The sequence below is a fragment of the Diceros bicornis genome, chromosome 17 (genome assembly GCF_020826845.1).
Source record: "Diceros bicornis minor isolate mBicDic1 chromosome 17, mDicBic1.mat.cur, whole genome shotgun sequence".
Taxonomy (NCBI): Eukaryota; Metazoa; Chordata; class Mammalia; order Perissodactyla; family Rhinocerotidae; genus Diceros; species Diceros bicornis.
In genome coordinates, this window is record NC_080756.1 from 27,909,687 (window position 1) to 27,926,767 (window position 17,081).

General features: G+C 34.7%; 1 protein-coding gene across 2 annotated transcripts in view; it reads right to left on the minus strand.

Moving 5' to 3' along the window:
- The window catches only part of CNTN1 (contactin 1), a 347,630-nt gene that overhangs the window by 213,675 nt on the left and 116,874 nt on the right, over positions 1 to 17,081 (minus strand). The window contains exon 1 of one of the 2 annotated variants that reach the window (XM_058558502.1): positions 11,308 to 11,471. The exons of the other annotated variant lie outside the window; for it this stretch is intronic. The gene's annotated coding sequence lies outside the window, so the exon portion shown is untranslated. Of the gene's footprint in view, positions 1 to 11,307; positions 11,472 to 17,081 lie in introns of those variants that run through there. 2 annotated transcript variants of the gene reach the window in all.

Sequence of the window (17,081 nt, forward strand, 5' to 3'; positions counted from 1 at the left end):
TTCTTCCAAAGTTATACTTCTGTGATTAAGATCTAAGAATTCTATGTGTTTTGAATCACAGAGGAATGATTTTCTTTCATTGACGTTTTTTTATTTTCTTAAGAATGTTTCTTGAAATAGATAATTTAGAGAAGCAAAAGCAATTCATTAAAAAAATATTTTCCCTTCAACTAAGAAATTAATTACATGAAGAACATTAAATCTGAATCAAGAATTCTACAATTAAGGAAAAAACTACTGCAATTTTTATATTATTATTGAATTTTTAACCTTGTATGTTTTGAAATTTACTTTTCTATATATACATATGCCTAAATAGTAGGTTCTTAGATAGTAAGGCTCACTCATCAGAAATTCAGTTTCTGCATATAAAAATTAAGGATTAGTCACAATTTGTATACGACCCCTTCCAACTCTTAAGATTTCATTTTATTCTTGATGAAGGACTAGACAGAGACACTCTAAATGATACCCCTCTTGAATTACAAAAATATTTTCTTCATTACTGCATGAAGCAGCTATTTAAGTTTAATTCAAATGAAAGGAGAGTTTCATCTAAGGGCATTAATATTTCCATAGATGAGGGCTACATCCTACTGCAGTAAAGAGAAAATAACTGTATCTATGATTTGTCTTGCATTTAATAACTTCAAACCAATGATTGTGCCAAAGAATTTTCTTTTTTCCTACAAAAATGATTAAAATATGTCAATTATTTAAAAATCGACAATATTTGGCATTCATGCTCTCCTGCAAAGGTCTCATCCAAATATATCCATGTAAACATTTGGCCATGTTCTTTCTCTCTCTTCTGGCTGAGTATTCTGGCACAAATAACCACTTCTCCCAATATCTTTATTATTATTTTCTACTTAGTTCTGTTACCGGCACATTGGGTTCTTGTTGTCCCCCAGGATGGAAATCAAGAGAGACAACAAACGGGAGTACGAAAGTAAAGAGTAGGAAAGTAAAAGTTTATTAGCTTGTTTATAGGAGAGGCACAAGGGAGCCGGTGCGGAAGGGGGCAGATGACCAGCTCATTAAGGAGCGGGATTGTGGGGCTTTTTATTAGGCAAAGGCTGGGGACGAGTGTCTTGTCATGCCATGTAGAGGTGGGGTTGTGCTCGTGCCTGTGCTATTGTTTAACATGCCACTACGTGTGACGCATGTATCATTAGTATGCTAGCTCCCTCCACCCCTGGGTGTGATTTGTACTATGGTAATGCAGCTAGGGTCACCTTCAGTGGACTCCTGGGTGCTAGGGCTCATGCGTAAGCTGGGGAGAGTCCGGAGGCTGCGGAATGTGGGTCTTGCTGGCCTCTGATTCTCTTAGTTTGCCAATAGGTTAGGGGCCTTATCTTGTTAGGCCAAGGGCTTTGCAGATGGCCCTGTCTCGTTAGGCTAGTTCCGGTCTCACTTCTACTCCTCTCAAGAATTTCTCATGTATTTAACACCTTTAGTAAGTTCCAAAGAAACAGTGTACTATTTCAAGCCATCTTTAACAACGTGAAACAAACCCAGACCTCACAAGACACATTCTTTTTGGCCTAGATCTCTGCTTATCTTGCAGGTTATTTATTTCCAAACATTTTGTTTTATGTAATTTAAGCTATGAGTAAGTCACAATATAGAATATATTCACTGGTTTTTTAAAATACTATCTTAACATTCCTACTGTCTCCTTGTAGTCCATTTCACCATAATTATTATGAATTAATTATGTGAGTCAAGAAGACCTTGGAGGGGAGCAGAATTTGCCACCTCAAGTTGTGTCTCTTTGGCATAAGGATTATTTTGGGCTGGTTATTTTTTTAAAAAACTGCAGACATGAGAGAAGCTCTAAAAACCAAGTAGAAATTACCCTTTGTAGGAGACATTTATATTTGTAAGGGAAACCTCCATTTTTAAAGGTATTTTCTGCTCTGTACCAGGAAGAGGGGGATGACCTTATCTCTAGAAACTCTTATCAATGCAGAAGGCAAGGACTTAAATCTGCATAATAACCCTACTCTTGTTTATCGAGCTTTTTCTGGTAATCTCCCGTAACTGAGTGACCCTCCCACCCCCAACATCCTCCTTTGTCTTTAGCTGAAGATGGTATTTAATGTGGCAACCTCCACCATTCTGGCGAGTTACTCACTTTTCTTGGGCTTCTCCCATGTATACATGTTATAAAGCTTTGTTTGATTTTCTCCTGTTATACTCTCTCATGTCAATTTAATTCTTAGACTAGCCAGAAGGACCTAGAGGGTAGAGGACTTGTCTTCCTCCCCTACAACCTTGTTATCAATATATTAGTGAGAAATATTTACAACTGTTTACAATATATGAAGCAATGTGCTAAATGCTGAGGCTATGGACGAAAGCAGAACAATAATTGTTCCCATGGAGTCTGAAAACATGTTGAATATTATTTAAAATAATTTAAAATATTTTAATTATTTTCATGCCTGCTATTCACATAACTTTTCTACATAAGACACCATTTCTCTTTTATTAAAATATCTACAATACTTTTGCTGGGCAGAATATCTGTCTAATTTTTAAATCACCAAATGTTTTTACATTCATTTTCCAATCAGTATATCAACAAAAACAGTACGCTCATTCCAATTACCTGAACTTGCTATTTACAACACCATCCCCATAGAAACTATCACAAAATGTAATCACTGGTGGTGGTGGGAGAGAAGGTGGTATATGATATGAAGATATCTAAATCTTGGTAGCCAGGCATGTTCCCTAAGGCATAGCAAAGTTGGACTTCACTGAGATGGAAGCCCACACTCATAAAGAAGCTGACAATGTTGACATGACATTCAGATCTCCAGTTACAGGTGTACTTTAATCCGGCTACACCCCAATCCCATCCTTCCCAACATTTGCTTTTACAGCCTCAGCCACGTAATGCTATATCCTTCCAATAACCCCCCCCCCCCCGTTGCTTAAGCTAGTCTAAGATAGATTTTTGTCATTGAAAAAAGATCCTACTACTACAGGATTCATCTTACATTTGATATGTACATTTAATATAATGAATGTTCTCTCCAAAAATCTATTAATTTGATGGTGTGACTGCAACAATAGTGTCTTAGAATTAATAAAATGTGATATTCATTCATGTAAACATTTATTCAACCTATATTTATTGAACATTTACTATGTCTATAGCACTGTACTAGACATTGGAAATGCAGTGATGGAGAAAACAGAAGTGACGCCCTTTCTATTCTTCAGTCGTATATAGGAGACTCCTCTGGTTAATATCACTTTTTTTCCTGAAGGAGTTAAGAAGGAAAAAAAGGGTCTACAAGCATCTCCCCAGGGAAAAGCATTAAAAAATTATTCTTATTATATTTTAAAATAATTCATACTTTAGAGGAAACAGTAATAAACTAATATAAATTTATTGAAAACTTATTCAACAATCTACTCAGTGATATTTCAGCTGAGTATACAGACACCTTGTAAAATTTATTTATTTCCTCAAATGGCATTTTATTCCTTATCCATCAGTCAAATTTTCCATACTTGAGCAAAGTGACCTTTTTTAAAACTTAGATTATGTTTACAGATGGTTTATTTTCAAATTACACTTGACTTTCTTCTAATTAAAAACATCTTAATAAAAGTTAATTTGCAAGTTTACACTGGCTCCACTTGTCCATTTTAGTTAAAATGAAAGAAAAATGAACAAATTTATGAATATAGGGGTCCAAAATATCATTAAATATATACGCACATTGACATTTGAAGTTCTTGCAAAGTGACGAGAAAACTTAGCAAAATTATGGGGATATAGAAGAGAAACTTTAGTCGTCTAATCCTGAATGTAGAGTTTTAGTGACAGTGTGATCTGGATCTCAGTTTTCCCCATCTTTAAAGTAAGGTTCTCATAGTTTTCTAGAGAGGATTAAATGAGATAATGCATTTAAGCATTATCTCAACACCAACACATAGTTTGTTTCTTCTTTCCTTTCCAGTTGTGTTCACTAACTACCTATCTCTTTTTAGTGTGAACCTCTGTTTTGTAGTCAACACCATTTATTTCATAATTATACTGAATAAACCATTATACAAACGTTTTAAAACTGTTTTAAGTATCCTTTGATTGTCTCATCCAGGAAGTTATTCTTGATGCTTTCTTCTAATTTTGGCTAGAGCCCAATTCATATGCACTTATTATACCCAGTTTACACCTTTACAAGAGCAATCTTTGTTCAGTGAACTTTCTGTTTGTTCCTCTCTCTTATTCAATAGACAGTTTTGTCCATGGCTGCAGGGAATATACTTCCCTTTGCATAGCCACAGCACACAGAAGGGGCTTAACAAACATTTGCTGAATTAATAAATTAATGTATTCCCTGACCTCAAGAGATTCACAATTATGGCAGGTGATATACTTATCTATTACACATGGATACAACATAATTCCATCTATTAAATTGTACCATAGTATCTGGTACATACAAATCAGTTTATTCCACTAGAATACAAATTCTTGATGGAAAGGTTCATGTTTTATATCCAAAGTCTGGTGTAGTGGCTGGCATATGTGTAGGATTTGCCAAATATGTTTTCTCAGCTCAAGAGAATTGCTCCAGCTCATATACATATTGCATATATAATGGACACTTAAAACTTGGGAAGATACTGCTACTAGCCTTGTGCTCAAAAGTTTAATTCAGGGGATTAAAGTGGTAACTAAAAGTATCAGCTGAAAAGAATAGTCATATACCCAGACAACCATTGATAAATGATCTTTGCTTCTGTGTATGGGATTAATTGGAACGTAGACATTTTAGAAATGATCGTATTGTCAATAAAACATCAAAGTTTCAGGTATAATGGCATAAAGGCTTGGCTAGTTAAATAGACAGAAATTGATTGGTTTGAGAATTATGGTTGACAGTATCAGAAAAAATAAGTACATAGGTTAGATGGGAGAAGGAAAGGAAATAGTGATGTTAATTCTAAGTTTATATATGTGACAAATGGAAGCATCTCTTCCACTTAGAACCCATTGTCTATCTGAAGGTCAATCAGACAGATATTAAGCCAAGCCCTTCCGGAAAATATTACTGTGCATGGCACTTCTTTATTAATCTATAATGACAACTATCATTTAAAAAGTGTTTAACTATGTCACATAATTTCACTAAGTGTTTGTAAGTATGACTAATTGTCCAGGAATATAGTGATTTAAGGGTAGATAAATCTGAAGACAGAAGAGAGACCAGATGACTTGTCATCATCTTCTTATGTTCATTGAGACACTGCTATTATCATTTTTAATAGACAAAGACAACATAAGGAATTTTTCTAATGATAAAGTTATATTCAGATTTTCCATAGTCTGAATTTCCAAAGAATTCTCTTTTTGTCGAGATTAAAGTTCTTATTCTATACTTTTATTACCACTCAGTATTATTTTCCAGCTAAATCCGCATATAGTAACCAAGACAGGGCCAGAATTCAAGTTATAGGAAACAGAAAATTAGGAAATAAAAAATAAATTTTATGCTCATGATAATTTTACAGAATAAATTTCCTCAGTGGTAAGCATCTCTGAATTTTCTACTAAAATTTTCCCTCCGTAGAAGATCATTGTTCACCATGATTTCAAAGCACTTTTAAAAAATTATAATAAAAGTCATTTCCCAGATTCAAGTAAGGGGAAAAATCGTAGTTGATTTATACTATTCTTACCTATTAGTTCTGGAACTTGGGTGCCTTCATAGTGACCTATTTAGTTTATTACTAATTCACCTCTTGGCTGCCTACTCATCCAGTTCTTCAATAGATTCTGCTGTTTGTCACCCAGCTTCTCTTCTTGCCAACTAATATATCATCTTCCATCTGTTTAAATTCCTATGTTCTTTCTGGCACTGCTCTGCCTCCAGATTCCCTCCCCGCCACCTACCTTGCTGTCCTTCCATCTGCTAGCATGACTAGTATCTTTTCTAACCTAGTCCCAATCTAAATCATCTCCAATTTCCCACTTGAATTTCTTGATCAAAAGTTTCTCTCTTAAAGGGCTATTGTGATTGCAATAATAACTTATAATCGTACAATCTTGAAGTAGAAAGGAAAGTTAAAAGCCATAAAGTTCAAACATGCATTTAATGTTTGAATTCTTCTACCCTTTAAAGTCATTTACTCTTCTCAACTTCTTTCAGTGATGGTGTTTTGAAGTAATAGAGTGTACCGCTGAAAGATATTGCTAATGTCTTTTGCTATATATTCCTCAGAGCACTACTTCCTGTGGCCCAGTTCTTGTTAGTCCTGTGGCTAATTGTGTTTGGTTCATTATTGCAAAGTTTTGCATTCACTGATTAGCAACAACCTCTTCTTGGACACCACATTCTCAAGACAGTTCAATTCAATTTTTTAGGCTTAAAGTAGCAGAAATATTTTTTAATTAGGATTCGCGTTATAATTGCCTACTGGATATTAAAGACATTATGTAAACAATGCTAGCATTTGATAATCACAGTTTCAGAATTTGGTATTTAAAGAGCATAAGGTGGCATTTTTCCCTTGACGTTGATTTAGTTGCTTGGCAAGGTAGATGTTTATTTTCATGTACCAGATATGAAATACTACAAGTTAATGCACTTTCAGGAAAATATTTAAAACTTTAGACCTATGAGACTCATCTGTCATGAGACTGAAAACTTCTAATTGTCCATTCATATTTCTGGAGGCTATACCATCCCTCTATGAACCACAACTTAGAAAAGAGTTAAGCTTATGTTTATAAGAGGTTTCACTCAGAATTTACCCTTAAATTCAAAATAATATAGCAGTTTAATAAAAAGGTAATGACTTTAACAAAAAGACTTGACTGATTTATTTTAAACACTAGGAATATAATATTTCTATTGATGTTAAATTTTATTTAAAAAGATGTTAGGAAGTTTTTCATGTTTGTTTTAATATAGGTTTTATTATTATTTAGATATGGTCAAGCCAACAGATCTGGTAATGATTGCCATTGAAATGATAGCTTACCATACTCACAGATCCCAAGAGAAGGAGGGGGCATGCCAAGCCTGGGGATACAGAGGGAATCACGGGAAGGGGTCAGTCAGGAGGCAGAGGGAGAGGAGATCTGTGGGCAACAGCCTTCGTTGTGGTTTTCATAGGAAAAAGGCAAGGTAATAGCAGATTTAGGATTGGCTAGTTTGAGTTATTTCAGGGAGTTCTGGGGCATAGGGGCTGTCCGTACTTGTCTAGTACTTGTCCCTGGGGTGACACACTCTGGGGCAGGAAGAAAGTGGCCCAGAGTGTGAGAACGCTGATAAATAAGGTTGAAGGTGTGGGCTCTGGATTGGTTGGTTTGCATTTGAAAAGTGCACTCAAGGGCGGCAGTTTACTAACTCCAGGAATTTACTAACCAGTGGTTTACTAACCCTAGGAGGGGCAGTCCCCGTAGGGTCAGCAAGGTAAAGCATTAGCATACAGAAAATAAAAGATATGGTTAATACGAATTTAATTTAGGATTAACAATCATTAAAAAGAAATGTTCAGAGGGGCCGGCCCGGTGGCGCAAGCAGTTAAGTGCGCGCGCTCCGCTGCGGCGGCCCGGGGTTCGCTGGTTCGGATCCCGGGCGCGCACCGAAGTACTGCTTGGTAAGCCATGCTGTGGCGGCGTCCCATATAAAGTGGAAGAAGATAGGCACCGATGTTAGCCCAGGGCCGTCTTCCTCAGCAAAAAAAGAGGAGGATTGGCGGATGTTAGCTCAGGGCTGATCTCCTCACAAAAAAAAAAAAAAAAAAAAAAAAAAAAAAAAAAAAGAAATGTTCAGAATTCATCTGATAGAGGGCTCAGAAACTTCTTTAGCATTAAATGCCTGCAGTGGGGTTAAATATTATGTGTGAATGCCCAATGATTGTAAAACCCGCCTAAACATGTTACTCTGGTCGTTACCGTCTTAATAATCTGCTCCCACCTTGTTTATTCTCAGCTATACCTTTCCAATTCCTTTGTTTCAGTCCTGACACTAGAATATATAGTATTAATTTTTGCCTCCATGCCTTTATGCATATTCTTCTGAGCTCCATTTTAACATTTTGAGTATGGGTCTTCATTTCTCCTATGACACCAAAACTGTTTTACCAAATATTTTGGCTGATGCCATGTTGTAAATTTTTTTTCTCTTTTTGAGTTTTTTGTTCTATAGGAAGCATAGCGCTTCATCTGTAGTTTGCAACTACAGAACCAGCATACCCAGCAAAAGCACACAGGAAGATCTTTAATAAACGCTTCTTCACTGCACTGAGTTGTCTTGTGAGAGGAAAATGATTAGGAAACAATGAAATATGGGGTGAAATGTATATTTATAATCAGAGAGAATAAATTGGTGAAACATACATGAAGCTATATTAAAACACATCTCTTTGAGTCAACTCCTAAGAGCATATATGAAAGGAAAATGTTTCATAAACTAATTTCTTAGGGAAAATATTTTAAGGAGGAACTGATTTATCATTTTCTCCAGTGGGAGAGAAAAGAAGATGAAACCTCTTGGTATCACTGCTTGTTATAAATTCAAACTTGAAAAGTTTTCTGTGAATTTTACAAAGCTTATAACTCATCAGGACTATTTACTAAAGAATCCTATGGGAGATTTGCTTGTCATATAAATATAAGCTCAGATTTAGTCAATTTGTATGGATATTTTAAGTTTGGAAAATGAGCATATCATCTCTCTTCAAGTATTCTTACTCTCCTAATCTTCCATGATTCATAACTTTTTCATTATCCTACGGTTTACAGTTAACGTTAAATGTAGTACATAAAGGAGTATAGAGAGTTTTCTACTTAGATTTTATTGTATGTCAAACATCCCTTATTTGTATAAGTATTTATTCCCTATAAGAAAATTGACAGCTTACCATTTTAAAATATTCTTCTCAACTGATTTCTCACTCATCACCTTTAAGATTCATTTTTAAAGTAAACTATAAAACCTCATATTAGTAAATCATATTATTTAAGAATTCTTATAAACTGATTTTGAGGCATTAATAATATATATCAAATATGAATTAAGTACATTTTTCTTTCAAAAATCTTATATTTGATGTTGCACAGCTATAGTTCTCATTCCAGTTTCCCTTTTTATTATCTCTTTTTTATATATTCAGTCTCCTTTCCAACTGCATCTGATATGATTATACTTTGCAATAATAATCTGTATCTAAACTCGTTTTGGTGTTTCAACTCATGTATTGTGGGTGACATTCAAATACTCTCATTCATCTCTTGTTAGTTTCTCCTAATTGATAATCTATAAAAATTAATTATAACTTCTGTGGGAATTGGGAACTGAGCACTTCTCATTTCAGATTTCTCTCACATAATCCAGGAAATATTCTTTATCTGACCATCAAGTATTTTCACTGAGATTGATTAATGGCTTCAGTTGAGACTACAACAATGACAGGTTTAGATAAGTACAAGTGCAGTGTTACATGGACCTCTTTGTTTATACAGTCTTCCCATGTTAGTCCATTAATTTTACTGCTGTGATCTTGTCACCCAGCACGGGGGCTTTTCTTCTCCTACTGTCACCTCAGCCAGATCCAACAAGTAGCACTGCGTTAGTATACTCGTTAGTCAGAATTTAGTGTGTGTCATTAGGCAATAAATATCTGTAAGTTTCTGCCCCCTCCATTCTCTCTCATTTTCCTTTAGATTCCATTTTACTAGCTGTTAATGGGCCACCTCAGCCAGGAGGCATTTGAGCAGAACTGAACACCATGACTCAGCAGCAGGAGACCTCTAAGGTGTATAGGCAGTTACTTCTTCCTTTTTCCCCCTCCCTAAGGAAAAACTCCACGTGTGAGTTTCCTCATGTACGTAAACTAGATCAGCTTTGAAGATTTAAACACATTCTACAGTGCTGGGAGTTCTGTGCCACAACTCTACCAGACAGTTGACAGGAAACCCAAGTAATAGAGTAACACTGTAGAAGAATTGAAACGCACTGTGAAATGCTTGAAAAGTAGTTTTCCTGTGCTGTTATCATTGCTCTATATTTCTTTCTTTTTTTTTTTAATAAATGATGCCTATTTTACAAAGCATACTGGGCCTTCTCTATCTCTAGTTCTTGACTGCTTATTTAGCAAACATATTTTTAAAAACTAGCATCAATTAACATACTTGAAGAAATAGATATATGTTCATGTTATATCACATACGCTTTATAAATTATATATTATAGTGTATATGTATGTGTGTATATGTATATATGTATATGTGTATGTATGTGTGTGTATATATATCCACCAATAGTATAAATTTACTGTTGAAAAGCAATCCTTCAAGAATTTTACTATATCATTTTACTATATGTAGAGTTTCTTACTGAATGTTTGTTAACGCTATTTTCCCACCCTAAAGAAACGTTCAGGAATTCATATCATATAGCACATTATTTGCATATTTATTAATTATTTGCCATGATATTTAAGCAAGCAGCTATAATTCACAAAGACTGGCCAATATAGTGGTATAGAACTATATTTTTCCATTTTGCAGAGTTTTTGTAAATTCTATTTTACTTTTTTATGGTGGGTTCTACAATTGTATAAGCTTAATTTTTAAAATATCAAGAAAGAAATAAAACTTTCTTTTTGGTAAATTTCAAAATATGCCATCTATTCATTCCTTTTGGTGTAAGGCATTCTGAACAGGAGGCAAAAATAAAACACTACAGGCAGAAGTCAAACTGTTTTGTTTCTGACAACAAGGTCTTCCTTCAAGGACATGCTATCCAAATTATTTTAATTCCATCTGTTCAATTTGTATGCAATACAGTATTTGAGTTTGAGTACCTCACTGCTTTCCTCTACTTCTGGGAGGATTGAGAATTTTGGTGTCTACCAACATCTTTTACCATAATTTGGAAATGTTGACATTAAGGAAATAATCTGAGCCAAGGGAATACCACAGCCTTGCTAAAACTTCTCTGCAAGGAGGTAATTTTTTTATTAATTCAGCTCACTCTCAGTGCTGCCCCTCCCCAAGCTGCAGGCTTCTATCTATCCAAGACACATGCATCTGAGCTCCAGTACATTCTTGAAAAGCTTTTGTGTGCAAAATAAAATACCCTCTGGCACAATCCTGTCAAAAATATAAAATAAAGTCAGCTTTCCATTAACATAACAATTGAGAACCCTGACACTGCATGGCAATACTGAGGTCTGAGTCAACCTCACTAACATTGCATCACCGTTATCCTAACTCAGCACATTCTCACTTACAATGATCTAACCTAGAGAAAACATCCGACTTACCTCATATGTTGAGTTATCTGTCGTTCTGGGTATAATATTTATAGCAAATTGTCCATTTGAATAAATGCGGCGACAGTTATACCACAATACGTCTCTCTCCTGCAGTAGAAAGCAAGTTAAAGGGACTTCAAGCTGTGACCTCAGAAGCAGGCACAGCCGCTCCCATCCTTCAGCCAACCTTCTAGCGAGAGCAGGTTAGATGACAGTAAAGCTGGCTCTCTACACAGCAATACTTTCAAATAAAGCATTCTGTGCTGGGAGCTGGGGTATTTACATCTTCCAAATTCCGCTGGCCTGAGTCAATGCTGCTTCTATGCCTGAAAATATTAAGCATTTCACTGCAGTCACTTAATGCAAGAAACTATCTGAGGCAACTTCACAAACCCTGTCATTTTGTTCTGAGACTAAAGAATGAGCACGGCATGCATAATTCATGCATTAAAATCTTCAATGCACTTCCTGTAGCCACTGTTCTATCCAGTAATGGGCTATTGATCACCTCATCGCTAAGACAATTGGAGCTCCGCGATTGGTTTATTTCCACAAATAAAATTACAACCTAAATCACAGGCAGAAGCCTCCAACCCTGCAGCATCCACTCGGGTAAAACGCTCACATAGACAAGACGATATTTGCATACTGCAGAATGTTTAAACCGGACTCTCTTCGGCAGAAACGCTAGAACATCTGTTTTCTTTTATTTAAAAGACATACTTTCTGCAGGTTTAGGCTGAATATTTTACATTATAAGTGAGATACGCAGAGTTGATTTTTTCCTACCATTTCTGCAAAATCAACAAGGCTGAACTGAAAATTAAGAAAAAAAAAAACAGAAAGAGGGATGTATGGCTATAAATCATGGGAGATTTTTACCTAGGCTCATTTGAATAACCTTTCTTAGAAGACATTAATTTAAAAATAATTACTTTTCATTTCAATAATGTGGAAGAGGTTACTTTTTTTTTTTAATTCATCATAGTTGGTATATGTGCTCATCATTGTTAACTATTTTGGACCATAAGCACTTTTATTCTGGGTGTGTCAGTAGTTCTGACAGCCCTTTCTCTTAGAATTTAAGCTTTTAAGAACACACCATAGTTTTTATTAATCTTTTTTCGTTGCCTCAAAAAAGCAGGCTTTAAAACAAAATGTGCACAATTTATTATGCTGATATTCATCAAAGGAAAACACAGGTAGCATTTTAATATGTCATAATAGTATTTGCAAAAATATTGTAGTGGGAGATCCATGTAAAATAGCAAATGCATATATATACAAGAAATGTTTGTCTATTTCCCAATGTATCTTCAATGTAAAAACTAATTAAGCTTTGCTCATCCAACAGAAGAGGACTGAATATGGATGTTATTAAGATTACTTGGCAGCCTAATGCCATGTCTTTCCAAAGCCTCTTTATATACACACAGGTACCATAGACACACTCATAAATATCATATTTCTATGTGGTCACATCTGACCATTTGTAAGACCAGAGTGACACCTTCAAGTTCACAACACGGGGCTAGAGTAGAGAATAACTTTCAGAGTATAAGGGAGGTTTCCCATCTAACAATCATACTGCAGGGAGCAATTTACCCTTGGAGGTGGCACGGTCACAGTGATTTTCAGTCAATAAACCAGTAACAATTGCTATCAGCCTGCGAAGGTGGAAGGAGTGCTGATGACATTAGAGATGGAGTTCAGGGATGTTCAGGGAGATATCTCCTTCTTCCAGGTGCATGTAAGAACATAATCCCTGCTAGGCCACAGAGAAGATAACTGCACCTCACTGATAAAGATTATGCAAGATTTTCTAAATGGAAGTCTGAGAAATTAACCATCTAGTTACTATGTATATTATATATCCCATATTCCATAATGTTTCATTCTGCCCTGGGCAGATTCTAATTGTACTTTTATATATATTGCCTCTAACCTAATAAACATCAAGTAAACTACATAGTAGACATTATTTTATAATATTTATTGAGTAATATTCTTTATGTTTTAAACAGAATATTGAAAGACCTCAAACATTTAAAAAATTACAGAAGTTATAGCTAAGAATTAATATCCTGCCAAGAATTTTATCAATTTAATCATCTATGGAAACAATTTTGTATGAAGCTCACATCTCATTTAAAAATAGTAGAAAATTGAAAACTTTGAAATTTATCAGGTAAGAAGACATAGAGTATAATCATTTAGGATTGCTGACCCAACCTAAAATAATTGCAAATGTAAGCGTTAGAAATTTAAGCTCTCTGAGATGACATGTTTCAATAATGCATAACCAGCTGGATAGGAAGAGCATTAGTTTAGTCCATCTTGCCTTCTGCTGTGAGTGAGAGGAAAGTCAGTATCTTTTCTCACATACAAATATCCAAGACCAAAGTCTAAAATAAAGATAGCAACTTTGCATCTACTTGGTGAATTTTGAGATTCAACTGTTTTAGAGGTGGGGAGAGAGAGATGAAAAACGCACACCCACAAACACCTCAACAATCTAGAATGGAACAATACTAGAAGTCAGCAAAGAAGAAAAGAGCACAGTATGAGAAAAGCTATGGAGATGGTAAGTCCCTAATGAATCAGGGTGGGGGCAGCAAGTGAGCCCTAAATGGAAACAATTGAGGAAAAGTAGTCAATTGTACTCCCAAGTAAAACAAAGCCCAAGGCTGTAATAAGAACCAATTTCCACTTTCCAGAAGTCTGGCTATGCCTAAGAAACACACTTAACCGATCCTTTCAAATGGATAGAAAACAGAGGTGGCTATTTTAGATGAATTTGATCTCTTTGAAGACCAAGAGGCTTTTCAGTGTTTTGAATTTATAATGCATGTAAAATATGGAGTGACTTTGTAATGCACAATAGGGTCAATAAAATAAATCAAAATTTGAGAATAAATCAAAGCATATTTAGTCTGTGAAATTTGTGATATCTATTAAGATGTATAACTAGCCTGCTTGACTACTGTCATTTGGAAATTTCTGTCTTTCCAATAAAGAGAACAATGTGCATTTGTAGGGAGGCAGGACGTACGTAACATGATATGCCTGAGAAACTAAAGTATGTATATTATGAAAATCTGGGATACAATAGACATTTTGTCAGGTGATAAGGCAAAAATACTTAAAATCTGATTTATATGGGGGTCTTTTTAAAAACTCTGTTAAAATCCTGATTATATGGAGCATTTTGAACACTTTTTTAACAATTTTAACGCTGTTAAGGAGTTTTAAGCTATTCTGCAGAGAAAGAGATATTTAAAGATTTCACCAAGACAGTAGTATGACTAGATTTTGTGGCTGGAAGACAGACTGGATGTAGAAACCAGATGAAAAGAATATGTTTCATAGAATACCATTTGTAGTCCACTAGAAGTGAAGGCCTAAACAAGGCAGATATAGGGATATAGATATAAGAAAAATATTCCAGAGATATTTAAACACTAGAGTCAGTAGAACTAAGTAGGATTAAGAGATTGGGAGGAATCATGGATGACTTTTAAGATTGTGACTTGGGTAACTCAGTATCATCTCATCCCTATCCAAAAAGAGAAATAAAAGAACTACTGATATTATGAGAAGCTGGGGAGATAATGAAATTATAATATTAAACATAGCAAAGGAGAAATAAACTAGGAAGCAAGATGAAGAGCTGGTAAAGAATTGGATACTTATAGAATTGCCAGTAGACACTTGGATAATGAAGCTGTAGCCCATTAAACAGGTTTAAGAGTGACTAGAATTGTTTAAGCTATGGAAGTCAAAGAAACAACTCAGGGTTGAAAGCGTGCAATGAAAAGAAGGTCGAGGATGAAACCCTGAGATGTAGATAAGAAAATGTACATAAAAGACTTATGTTAACTTAATATCTTGACATTACTAAATTGATTGCAAAAGGGAAAACTTCTAATACACATTAAACATATCCTATAAGGCTAGAACAATGCTTAGGACTTTAATAAACTGATTTCATTTGATCATCACAAAGCCTTTGTGAGATAAGTAGCATTTACTTTCACTTATCAATGAGCAGTCCCAGTCAAAGACAGGTTAAGAAACTTGGCCAAGTCACACGACCATTGAACAGGTGAGCCTGAAGTCACATCCAGGTTTTCTCAGTTCACAATTCACGCCCCTTCCACCACATCAAGCCGCTGAACCAACTCCCAGAACCACAGTCATAATGGAATGTATTCTCTCCATCTCTTTGCTTTTTTACATCCCAGAAGACCAACAAATGGTCAGTTTTGCATTAAAGTACACCAAAAAAAGTATGTCTGGTAATCATTACTAGTTTTAAAAATAGATAAAAAAGAACAAATTAGAATATGGAAAAGAAAGAACATTTATTATTGTTCTACACATATTATACACACACACACATATATACATATATATGTCCAAATGTACATTATGTCATTATGTCTGAACTAGTTATAAAGAAGATAGTATAATTCTACTCTACGGGTAAGAAAACAGACTGAAATAGTTTAAGTAACTTTCTTAAGGGTACATAGATATAAAGAATAAGACAGAATTTAAGTTCCATAAGACAAAGCCCATGTTCATAACACTGTAACACCCTTTTTAATGATATTTTTTCAATTGACCAAAAAATGAATAAAATAGAGCTAAAAGTATCACCATGATGGAGCTACAAGCTTAATGCTGAGGGAAACAGTGCAGAACCCATACATCATAATCCCAGTTATATAAAATTTAAAGCAAGCGAGCATGATAAAATTATATTTTGTCTAGAGATATATGCAGATAAATGAAAATTAAGGTCTGAGAAGTATATAAATACCATATTCTGGGTTATAATTACTTCTACGGAGAAAAAGAAGAGTATTATTGGGGAGGAGTACACAGCGGACTTCATTTGCATGTACTTCTATTTATTAAGCTGGTAGTGGGCACATGGTTTTTTTTTTATTTTTTATACTATCTAAATATTTTAAATATTAATAAGAAATTTTAAGTGAGAAAAAATACATAAGAAAGAGAGCCCAGAAGATTTTACAGTTGGATTCTCTTTTCGTCTGTTTCTTCTTTCCTTTCCAAGATGGTAAGCAGAGGAAAAAAATACTCCTAATAATATCCAACTCCACTTGAAACATCTCTCTACTCAGTAAGAAAGAAATTCAGTTAAATGAAGAAGAAGAAGAAAAAAGCCATAGGGAACAGGTATCCTAATGTCTCAAAAATTTGAGATACTTGTACATTGTCCACGTAATATTAAAAGATTCCTGGTTCCATTAAAATACCCAACATTTTCTCAATATTCCAGTTAGCTTATAGATATCAGTATACCCAAATGATTTCCCAGGTTTCATAAAAATAACCCAATTGCAGTTCATTCTCCCCACAAAATGAAGCTACTAAGAATCCTACTAATGGTTACAGGTATCATTGAAAAATATAATTTAAACTCTTTTAAGTCTATGAAAATGAAACAACTCCCAAATAATTATAATAATCCCTATTTAGTCATATTTACTTTTAGTTATTTTAAGAGAGGCAGTTTTTCTTGGAGGAAGTCGTATTTAACTCCAAGTCGAAAGATATCAGCAACCAGTTTTATCCTCATGAGATTCATAGAACAGCTCTGGGTACATGCCAATCTGTCTCTCTAGATACACATTAGCGAAGAGCTTTAAAAAATTATATCCTACTTCTCTTCTCTAGTAACAAATTTAAATATTTTCAAGAGTTTAGTCTAAATATATTCTAGTCTCAAGACAATTTAGACCTAACTTATTATG